This window comes from Haemaphysalis longicornis, unplaced genomic scaffold (assembly GCF_048455015.1).
Source record: "Haemaphysalis longicornis isolate Haplotype H1 unplaced genomic scaffold, Haemaphysalis longicornis Haplotype H1 scaffold_64, whole genome shotgun sequence".
NCBI lineage: Eukaryota > Metazoa > Arthropoda > Arachnida > Ixodida > Ixodidae > Haemaphysalis > Haemaphysalis longicornis.
Window position 1 is genome coordinate 1,055,807 of NW_027526415.1, and position 10,221 is coordinate 1,066,027.

At 44.7% G+C, this 10,221-nt stretch overlaps 1 pseudogene; it reads right to left on the minus strand.

Annotated features, from left to right (window-relative positions):
* Positions 1-1,636: 1,636 nt before the first annotated feature.
* On the minus strand, positions 1,637-6,008 carry LOC144144177 (uncharacterized; annotated as a pseudogene).
* Between the last annotated feature and the right edge of the window lie 4,213 nt (positions 6,009-10,221).

The window sequence follows — 10,221 nt, forward strand, 5'->3', positions numbered from 1 at the left end:
GAAAAATCTAAGCGCACTTCTACTAAAAATAAGCATGGCAGAGAGTAATGTAAAGTCAATATGATCGTTAGACTTAGAAAGAATACACATAATTATACCAAGAACATACTGAAAAAAAAAAGCCAAGTGAGAGCGGGCCGTTAGAAAACACGAAAGCTACATGCCTCACAAAGCTTGGATGAATGATGAAAATACGCGACTCATAACAAGTATCTACAAACCAAGACCAAAAACTCGGCCACCCAAACAGGGAAGAAAAGATGTCGGGCAAAGAAAGGACTGCTTTGCTGATTAAAGCACGCGGGTCCTTATTATTCTCCTTTTTCTTCCAGCTCCGATCCAGCCACGCGAAGGAAGAGCCCGAAGAACAAAAAACGAAATGAAACAGTAGGGCGTGCGGAACCGGGGAAGGTGGTCCGCCTAAAAAAATCGAAGTAATGAAAACGGCCAGGGCTCATAAATATGTCGGCAAGGATCCGCTCAATTACGGCTGGAGAAGCGTGCCTCGCTCTGCCCATTGCTTTGCCGTAAACACCAACTTAGCGCACGCAATGCCTGCAAGTTTTATGTGGCTCGCACGCTCCAAGATTGCTCTTTGATGCGCCGTTTGAGCCGCTTATAGGCAAGCGAACTATCCAGGGATCGTTAAAATCGCCGCGAGTATACACACTTAGGGAAACGTCTTTTAGTTAATCGTGTTCTCTCAGAGAGCTAAAGCAGGTAGGCGATCACATCCCCCTCCATCGCCAAACGGCGAGCGCTTTTTAGAGATTTCCTTGTTTACTCGTTCTAGTAAAACATCCCTGTTGAATAACTAAGCAACGACATTTATAAAAAACGAGAGAAACGTTCAATATGAAGTTCAGGAAAGAAGGGAGGTGATCACTATAGAATAAATTCAGAGGAAGAAGGCAGATTGAGACGCGCAGGGAAACAAAAGACGACGAAAGCACCCACGATTAACTGGTAATTTCGTTTGCCGATCCGTGTGCGTGGACATGCGCGTTGCTATTTTTAAAACCATCATTCCCATTTGAGACGCGATTGCTACCGCAAGCTGAAGGCGCACGGCATGAAGAGAAAAAAATGAAGGGGAAAATATAAAGCTGCAAGAGTAAAGGATATGGCCCTTAACTGAGGCCGCTGCCTTCTCCAAAGTATGTATGTATGTATGTATGTATGTATGAATGTATGTATGTATGTATGTATATATAGTTAAGAGAAAGGGTTCCTGGCTATGAGGTTACCTGTACGATAGAGAAGTCAAACTGAAAAACATAACATTTATTCTAACGTTTCGACCGGGGACCCGTCTTTTTCAAAGACCGGTCCCCGGTCGAAACGTTAGAATAAATGTGGTTATGTTTTTCAGTTTGACTTCTCTATGGTATATATATATATATATATATATATATATATATATATATATATATATATATATATATATATATATATATATATATATATTTATTTATTTATTTTATTTATTTATTTATTTATTTACACATACTGCCAATCCCAATAGGGATTATTGCAGGAAGGGCACATGCATTGTGGAAGTGCGAGATTTATACAAAGGGTACTCACTGAAATATTGCAATACGAGTGAAACAAAACCGACAGCAATACATTTTGACTATATCAGTACATCATAACTACATCAATACCATAGGAAATCAATACCAACTAGTATTGAAGAAACAATAGTGAGCACTTCAAACAGAGTACAGGAAAAAAAAACTCAGTTTTGACATTCCAAAGACAATAAGTAACATTCAAGCAGGGATGAAAAAGTTTCCAATGATTGACTGTTTGTTATACTGATTGGCAAATTATTCCACTCACTAATTGCTAGTGGAAAAAGAGAATATTTAAGACAGTCAGTACGGCACTGATATTCATTTAGTGTCTGTGAATGCTTTTGTCGTGTTGGCCTTGTTTCTGCATATGACATGTACTTTGAACTGTCTATGTTTAGCTGTTCGTGAACTAATTGATACAGGAATTTCTGACGTGCCAGTTTAGCGCGGTTTTTTATTGTTAAGAGACCTGCTTTTTTTAAAAGTTCTGTGGGTGAGTCTGTCATTCTGTACTTGTTATAAACAAATCTTATCGCTTTTCGTTGTATTCGTTCTAGGGCATTTATGAGATTGTTTGTATAGGGAAACCACGCGACGTTTGCATATTCTAAGACGGGTCTGACGAATGCTTTGTAGGCGAGAAGTCTCGTTTCATGTGGTGCAGAACCGAGACTTCTACGAAGGAAAAACAGTCGTTTTAATGCAGCTGATGTGACATGGCTAATGTGGGTATCCCATCTAAAATCTTGTGTTAAAGTTAAACCTAGATATTTGTGTTCAGTCACTACCGGAAGTGGAGAGTTATTTATAACGTAAACGAATTCAGATACATGCTTTTTTCTGGTTATCCTCAAGAGAGCGGATTTTTTAACATTCAGGGTCATTTGCCAGAGAGCACACCAGCTAGATATGTACTGCAAGGCACTGTTCAATTTTACATGATCTTCTGGGGCGTTAATTTCTTGGTAAAGTATACAGTCATCGGCGAAAAGCCTCACATTAACACCAATGCCAGCAGGTAAATCATTAATGAAGATCAGGAATAAAATGGGTGCCAAAACACTGCCCTGTGGTACACCTGACGTAACATTGGCTATGGTAGAACTTTCGCGATTGACTTGCACGTACTGCGTTCGGTTACTCAGATAATTGTCTATCCAGTCAGTAAGTAGACCTGTGCCTATTATTGCTTCTAATTTTCTTACAAGTTTTTTGTGTGGCACCCGATCAAAAGCCTTTGAGAAATCCAATAGAATTAAATCGGTTTGTTTTCTGCAGTCTACATTGAGGGAGATATCGTGAATTAGTTCAACCAGTTGGGTAACTGTGGAAAGTCCTTTGCGAAAACCGTGTTGTAATGGCGATAAGATGCGATTCTGGTCAAGGTACAATGTTAGATGTTTAAGAATTATGTGTTCCAGTAGTTTGCAGGTTGTGCTGGTTAGTGAGATGGGTCTGAAGTTTGATGGGTCAGTTTCGCTACCAGATTTATGAACAGGGGCTACCTTTGCTATTTTCCATTCTTGGGGGAGGGAACTGGTTGATAGGGACTTATTAAAACGTATACACAAGTATTTGGCTACCCATTCAGCATATCTCCTAAGAAATTCGTTCGGCAAGTTGTCCGGACCGGCACTTTTTTTAGTATCTAATTTTAACAACAAATTAAGCACTCCGGACTCTGTCACAACAAGCGGTTCAATATGTCGGTGGTTGCAAATGTCAACATCAGGCACATTTCCGTCATCAATCGTGAAAACAGATTGAAAATAGTTATTTAGCAAGTTTGCTTTATCTTTGCTTTCTTCCGGGGCCACGGGCCTGTTACGGTTTTTAGGATTGAGGTAGTTCCAGAACTTCTGGGGAGACGTTTTCAAGAAGTTGGGTAGCGTACTCGTAAAATAGTTTGCTTTGGACACTTTTATTTGGGATTTCATGTTACTAATAGCTTGACTCAACTTGTTCCGAATTTGTGGCGTAGGTTTTGCCTTTAAAGTTTTTCTGAGGCGTTTTACTTTACGCTTGGAATGAATAATTTCACGCGTTATCCAGGGATTATGTTTTCTTGTTTTCTTTGTTTTAGACGGCACATAGTTAAGAACGCAGTGTGTTACGACCGCTTTGAACCTTGCCCATAGGGTTTCTATATTTGTGTCTGAATCATTCGCAAGTAGTTCAAACGAAGCAAGTTCATGGAAAAGATGATCAAGTATGCTGGTGTCATCGGCATGGTTAAAGTCAAGATATGTAGTAAAGGAGTTGAACGGTATTGGGATGTCAAATATAGAAACAGAGCCTTGAATAACTTCGTGGTCCGATACGCCTTCAAGAATTACGATCTGTGCTTGATCTGCAGGAAAATGATCACTTAAAAACACCAAGTCAAGTACATTAGAACAGCACCCTTGAACACGGGTAGGCTGTTTTACAATTTGGGAGAGATTAAATGTCAACATGATATCAAAGAGCACATCCGAGCATGCGCTGTGGTGTTGCATTGTTTGCCAGTTTATATCGGGTAAATTAAAATCGCCGAGCAAGATTAGCCTCGCTCCGAGAACATGCCGATGCATATACGTGTGCAATGCTTGCAAGCTATCCTTGTCTGAAGATGGGCTGCGATAAACGCAGCCAACAAATACTGGGCGAGAAGTGAAGAGAAGCTTGCAAAATATTGCCTCGACTCCGGTAACCTCAGGAAGTATTTCAAAGGAAAGGTCTTTTTTTATCAGGATGGCCACGCCTCCCCCACGTGTCGGCCTATCTTTACGAATGATAACGTAGTTGGGGGGTGTTACCTCAAAATCCTTTATGTCATTTGTCAGCCACGTTTCTGTCAAAGCTACGAAGTCTGGTTCAATTCCAAGAAGTAAGGATTCAAGCGGTACTAATTTTTGAAGCATGCTGCGGGTGTTAATGTTAAGAAATGTTACTTCTTTCGTTGGCTGCGGCGTTGTGGCTCGCCTGGTGCTTTCGCTTCGTCGTTTTTTTCATGGTTAATGCTGTGACGGCCAGCGGTTATGAGCGCAATAGCATTTGTTTCCTCATCCCATCGGTACAGATCTTCGTTAACTTTTAACTTGTCATAGACCAGAAATACTTTGTCTCCAGCTTCTTTTCTTATTTTTGCAACTTGCCAAAGCTTTTTTCTGATGTCTCTTACTCTATTTGAGAAGTCCTCTCCAACAGAGAAAGCGGTTCCTTTTAGTTTCGTGCAGTTTCTAAGAATGGTTGCTTTGTCTCGGAAGTCGAGGAGTTTTAGTATGACTGGTCTAGTTTTTTGAGCGTCTTGTTTTCCTATCCTGTGAATTCTTTCTATTGGAACGGGTTTGATCTTCAGTATATTTTTAAGTATCTGCTCACCTATAGTTTGTTCGAGGGTTTCGGAGTTTTCGTCTGCCTCCTCCGGTACACCGTACACAAGTAAATTTGACCTTCTAGACCTGTTTTCTAAGTCGTCTATTTTTAACTCCAAGTAGTGAACGGTTTTTTGAAGATTGGTTACTTGGGAGACACAGGACGTGATCTTGTTTTCCAGTAACGTTACTTGTTCTAGTTTGGCTTCAATAGCTTTCAACCGTTCTTCTTTTATTTCTTTTATGTCATCTGCAATAACTTGAAGCTGTTTCATGATCATGGCCATATCGGGCCCCGGGTTTGTTTCAATGTCACCACTGAGCAACAGTAATTCCTTAATACAGGCACACATGTCACACAATTGTGCACACATCTGCCTAGGGCACGGCAGCACTATTAGGCATAGGTAATTTGAACGAATACATTTGCCATAACGCTTGCTCACCTGCGGCAGATAAACAAACGGGTTGAGACGTTGCATCCTGGCAGTGCTGCCGTGCCCTGTGGCTTGAGTTGAGGGGTGTCCAGTCTTTATACCACTCCAGTCTGCCAGCAGCGCCGTCTTCATGTTGTGGCGATCTGCGTCAGCGCATGAAGTCACCGAAGCAGGCCTGTTTCCAGGCAAATCGCCGAGCGTAGATTCCAAGTGCGCAATGCGCACATGATGCGCTTGGTGGCTGGGAAGTGGTGCGCCGTCGAATCCAGATAGCAGAGCCGGGTCTTCGCTTCCTGCTTGCGTGAGCAGCAGGACGCCAATTATCTGCGGCAGATAAACAAACGGGTTGAGACGTTGCATCCTGGCAGTGCTGCCGTGCCCTGTGGCTTGAGTTGAGGGGTGTCCAGTCTTTATACCACTCCAGTCTGCCAGCAGCGCCGTCTTCATGTTGTGGCGATCTGCGTCAGCGCATGAAGTCACCGAAGCAGGCCTGTTTCCAGGCAAATCGCCGAGCGTAGATTCCAAGTGCGCAATGCGCACATGATGCGCTTGGTGGCTGGGAAGTGGTGCGCCGTCGAATCCAGATAGCAGAGCCGGGTCTTCGCTTCCTGCTTGCGTGAGCAGCAGGACGCCAATTATCTTTGCCTTGTTTCTTTGCATGGGTGTCCAGTCCACTCGATCGCGCAGCCCAGCACAGCCACTTTCACACGGCACGCTTCCCGCCAAACAAAACGGTTAGACGGATGGTTCTATACTCTTGCCAATCACGTGTAGCGACTGCTTCTGTCCGGCCCGCTACGTTGTTCGGTCGACCGGCCCTCGTCTCCAACTTCAAATTTTTAGTTTCCTATCTGTTTCAACAAGACTAAAATAACCTACCACCATTTCCCCCATTTCCCTTTTATCCCCTTTGCTTTCCATGGCTTTCTTGACTGCCGTGGAATTCAATCGGATGGACCTTCATCTTGCAGTGAGCATAAAAAGGCTGCTATGATGTTGATAATGATGAATATGATGATGTATTGTGATGAAGGTGAATGTTCAAATAATTTATGGTGTAGCACAGTGCTTTTGCTGAAAACGGTGGTCGGCAGAAATAGAATCACCCGCGCTAGCTTTTATCAACAGCGAGAGTACTGGCGAGAGAGACGAAATGGCGTGTGTCCAAAAACAACCGTCACATCACAATCGGCTGGCGCGAGACTGAACGACCGCTGAGCTCATCCCCCCCCCCCCCCCTCCCCTGGATAAGCCGGCGCCCACGTACACTGTTAAGCAGTACTAACGACTGGATTACGAGCGAGGCTAGTCGACCGGTGCCGGGAACTTCGGTTTATACCTCCAGCTCTTCGCGTTACACGTGCTGCGTCTTGCCCCAGCAGCCGGTGGCAGTTTGCTGTGCACGTCTCTAGGGCGAGGCCTGAGGCTTTCGCGTTTACAATGCTCACATGGTATTCTCTTTGCGATGCCAAGGGTGAGGCGCCTCGCCATTTTAAAGACGATAGTCTTTTCTGGGCTACTTGAAGACGAAAATTTTGGTCTGTCTGTCTGTCTGTCTGTCTGTCTGTCTGTCTGTCTGTCTGTCTGTCTGTCTGTCTGTCTGTCTGTCTGTCTGTCTGTCTGTCTGTCTGTCTGTAACTCTATTAGGCCACCCGGCGAAAGTGAAACGGAAGCTGCACAATATGTTTATAGACCCACAGCCAAAATCTAAAACGTCAAAGTACGGCGGCAACATTCATACTTCTCAACATTGTTGAGCAAGAGCAAAGCCTTACGCAAATAAGAAGCAGAAAATCAGTACATAAGTGATATTTTCCGTTTTCCTTTACAACAAATTCATATATAATTGATTTTTTTGACAGCAAACCAAATGCTGCATCCACTGCATGAAAAATTCACCCCGTTGCGTGCTGTTGCCCACGCCACTATAGTTTCTATGGCGGCATTTTAAGAAATCAAATGGAAGCAGTTACGAAAGGTTCCACTAGATAGTCTCCACGTCCCGCTTGAAACGCACGTGGAGTATGGAAATGTGGTTCTATAAACATTGAAGTGGGGCACCTCGATTCACGCGCGTCTCCTCCGTACGGCTGCGCTGGCATCCTGGCACCCAGCCTGGAGCAGTGGAACGCGGTAAGTTTAAAATGACTTGAGCAAACCTCTAGCGTGTGTACCTTGGGAGGAGCGCGACGGGAGAGGAACAGGGTTATACTTGGTTATACAGGGCTATACTATACTACATTTACTTGACAAATGTTGACGTCTTTCGCCTACATTTCCAACGAAACGAGCAGAAACGCGGCCAATTTTTCATTATGATTTATTTCTAAACAATCCCTCTTGGACCTTGAGTGGCACATGTCGGGGACGTTCATTCTCTTCCCGGCATGCTACTTCAATAGGAAAAAAAGAGGCAAAACCTCTCCGAACTATATATAATCTAATACTTCATAGCTGTCAAGATTATACGGCAAAAAAAAAGCATTAGACACATTCGAGGCAAAACAAATACATAACCTGGTAATAGCACTATTCGTTTAATTAAAAATAGACGTGGACATTAGTTTCACGGCACCGAAACACAAAATACGCATTTAAACAATATTTTAGTCGCAAAATACGAAAAGGGCTCGCGCTCAGGCCTGCACCTCGTGGATCGAGCGCTAAGTCAAGCAGTTACAACATGTCCCAGGAGATGGCGCGCCAGCAGTGCGAACGCGGAAAGATTGCACTGAATTTGGTAAACCTCTATAGGTGGTATTCGTTGAAAATTTTACAGGTCAATTTCTTCGCTTGGCAACACTGGAAACGGCCACAGACATGGCCGATGCGCCACGGACAATACCCGCACGCCGAAGAAAAGAAAACACCGGCGTGCGTCATCTGCTCCGTTCCAATCCGATGCTAAACGGTGGCGTCAACAGAGATGTTATTCATCGCACTCACATTGAACTCGAGGCAATACATTGCGTTCGGTGAGGTAGAGTTTGTAACGTGAAACACAGTCATGTGTTTCACAGTCGTGCTTAGAATGGACAAGTACCGCCATTCCGCGGAGCCCGACGTAACGAGTTACGGCGTACTCGCACGGTTGCATGGAGGAGAAGAGGGGTGCATGATCTGCGGGCCGTGCGCACAACGTCGCCTAGCAACAGGCGCTTGGCCACAGATATGGCGGCGCACACTTGGTTGCCTGCATGTATTCCACGCCATTGAATACCGGCTATAGCGTTTATCATCGTCTTCTGCAGCCGCAGCTTAGCTGCCAAAATTTTCCAACTTTTGTTTTCTTGATCTCCAATCTTAGGAGCTCGTTTCCGCCTTCGCCTTTTTTTGGCAATGCTTCACCGCCCTGGCTTCACTGTCGCCAGTGCTATGGAACCTTATCATCCGAACTTCAATCGCTCACACGCTTTCGCATTCTCATCTCATAAGTATGCACTTCTGGATGCTGCGCAACTTTTTGTGTCCCTTTCGTTTTCATCCGCACGATTCGCATTAACAGCAAGGTAATATTGTTGGTATTGCGCCATTAAACACCAATCATCCCCATCATCAACAGCAAGGACGGAAAAAAATTGGTTGCGTATCTGCTCCCTCCGTTGCAAATGTCCATGAAAGACGATAGTCGACTGGCGCCTCTGCCAAGTAAATTCATTCTCTTTCCCGCCCACCTCTCATGCTGTTCCTCTCCCATTTCACTCTTACCACAATAAACACGCTGCGGGTCTGCTCGAGTCAATTTAAATATACCGAGTTCCACTGCTCCAGGTCAGGTGCCTCGATGCAAGAGCCGCCGTACGGCGGAGGCGCGCGTGAATCGAAGCACCCTACTCCTGACTGAATAAACTTTATTGAAGGAAAGATGGAGGAAAGGGGAAGGGGAGAAAAAACATGAAAGAATCATAGGTGGAACCCTTTGTCCAGGGCTCCAGTGGCTTCTGCTCCCGTCTTCACCCGGCTGATTAGGTCCTTTTGGATCTGTAAGTCGGGGCTGGCGAGGGCGGCCTCCCATGATTCACGAGAAGTCAGTGGCGGGTTCTTTTGGTGTTCGGCCCCTGCCCAGAGGTGTGGGCAGGCCCACGTGGCATGGAAGAGGGTAGCAGTCTCTCCGCATAGCCTGCATACATAAATCTCGCTGGGCGAAGATTTTCCAACAACGGCACCCTGACTACACGGAAGACTGCACCCTACTCCACGCTGTGTTCCATGCGCCATCTAGTGGAACCTTTGGTTACTGTTGCCGTTTGACTTCTTAGGATGCCGCCAGGAGGACCACGGGCGACCGCTTTTGTATTTTTCACTGTGTATTTTTCATTAAATCATGCATCCAGGTATTTTAATAAAGGAAGCCTGAAAATATCACTTATGTATTCATGTTTTGCCTCAGATAGGCATAGTGTCTTGTTTTGGCTCAACAATGTTGACAAGTGTTAGCATTTCCACTGGACGTGGATGTTTAGAAACGGCTGTGGCTATATAAACCTACCGTTCAACTTTGCCTTAACTTTGGTCGGGAGGCTGAATCGAGGGACCGACAGACAGAGATACAGACAGACAGACAGACAGACAGACCGACATGCCGAAACATCCGCGTTCAAGTAACTCAAGAAAGACTGTCGTCTTTGAAATACCAAGGAAGAGTGCCTATTCACGCGTTTGCTCCATTCGCTGTGGCGTCTGTTAAGGTAGAAACAACATTTACAACGAGGCTTCTATGCTCACCATACGCGTACAAGCTCACCGCCCAGGAATGGAGGTGGGCGCCACTAAGCTAACGGACATAAAAAACCCCAGCCAGAACACCATGAATGCCAAAAACAACAATTATACCAAAACGACAATCGT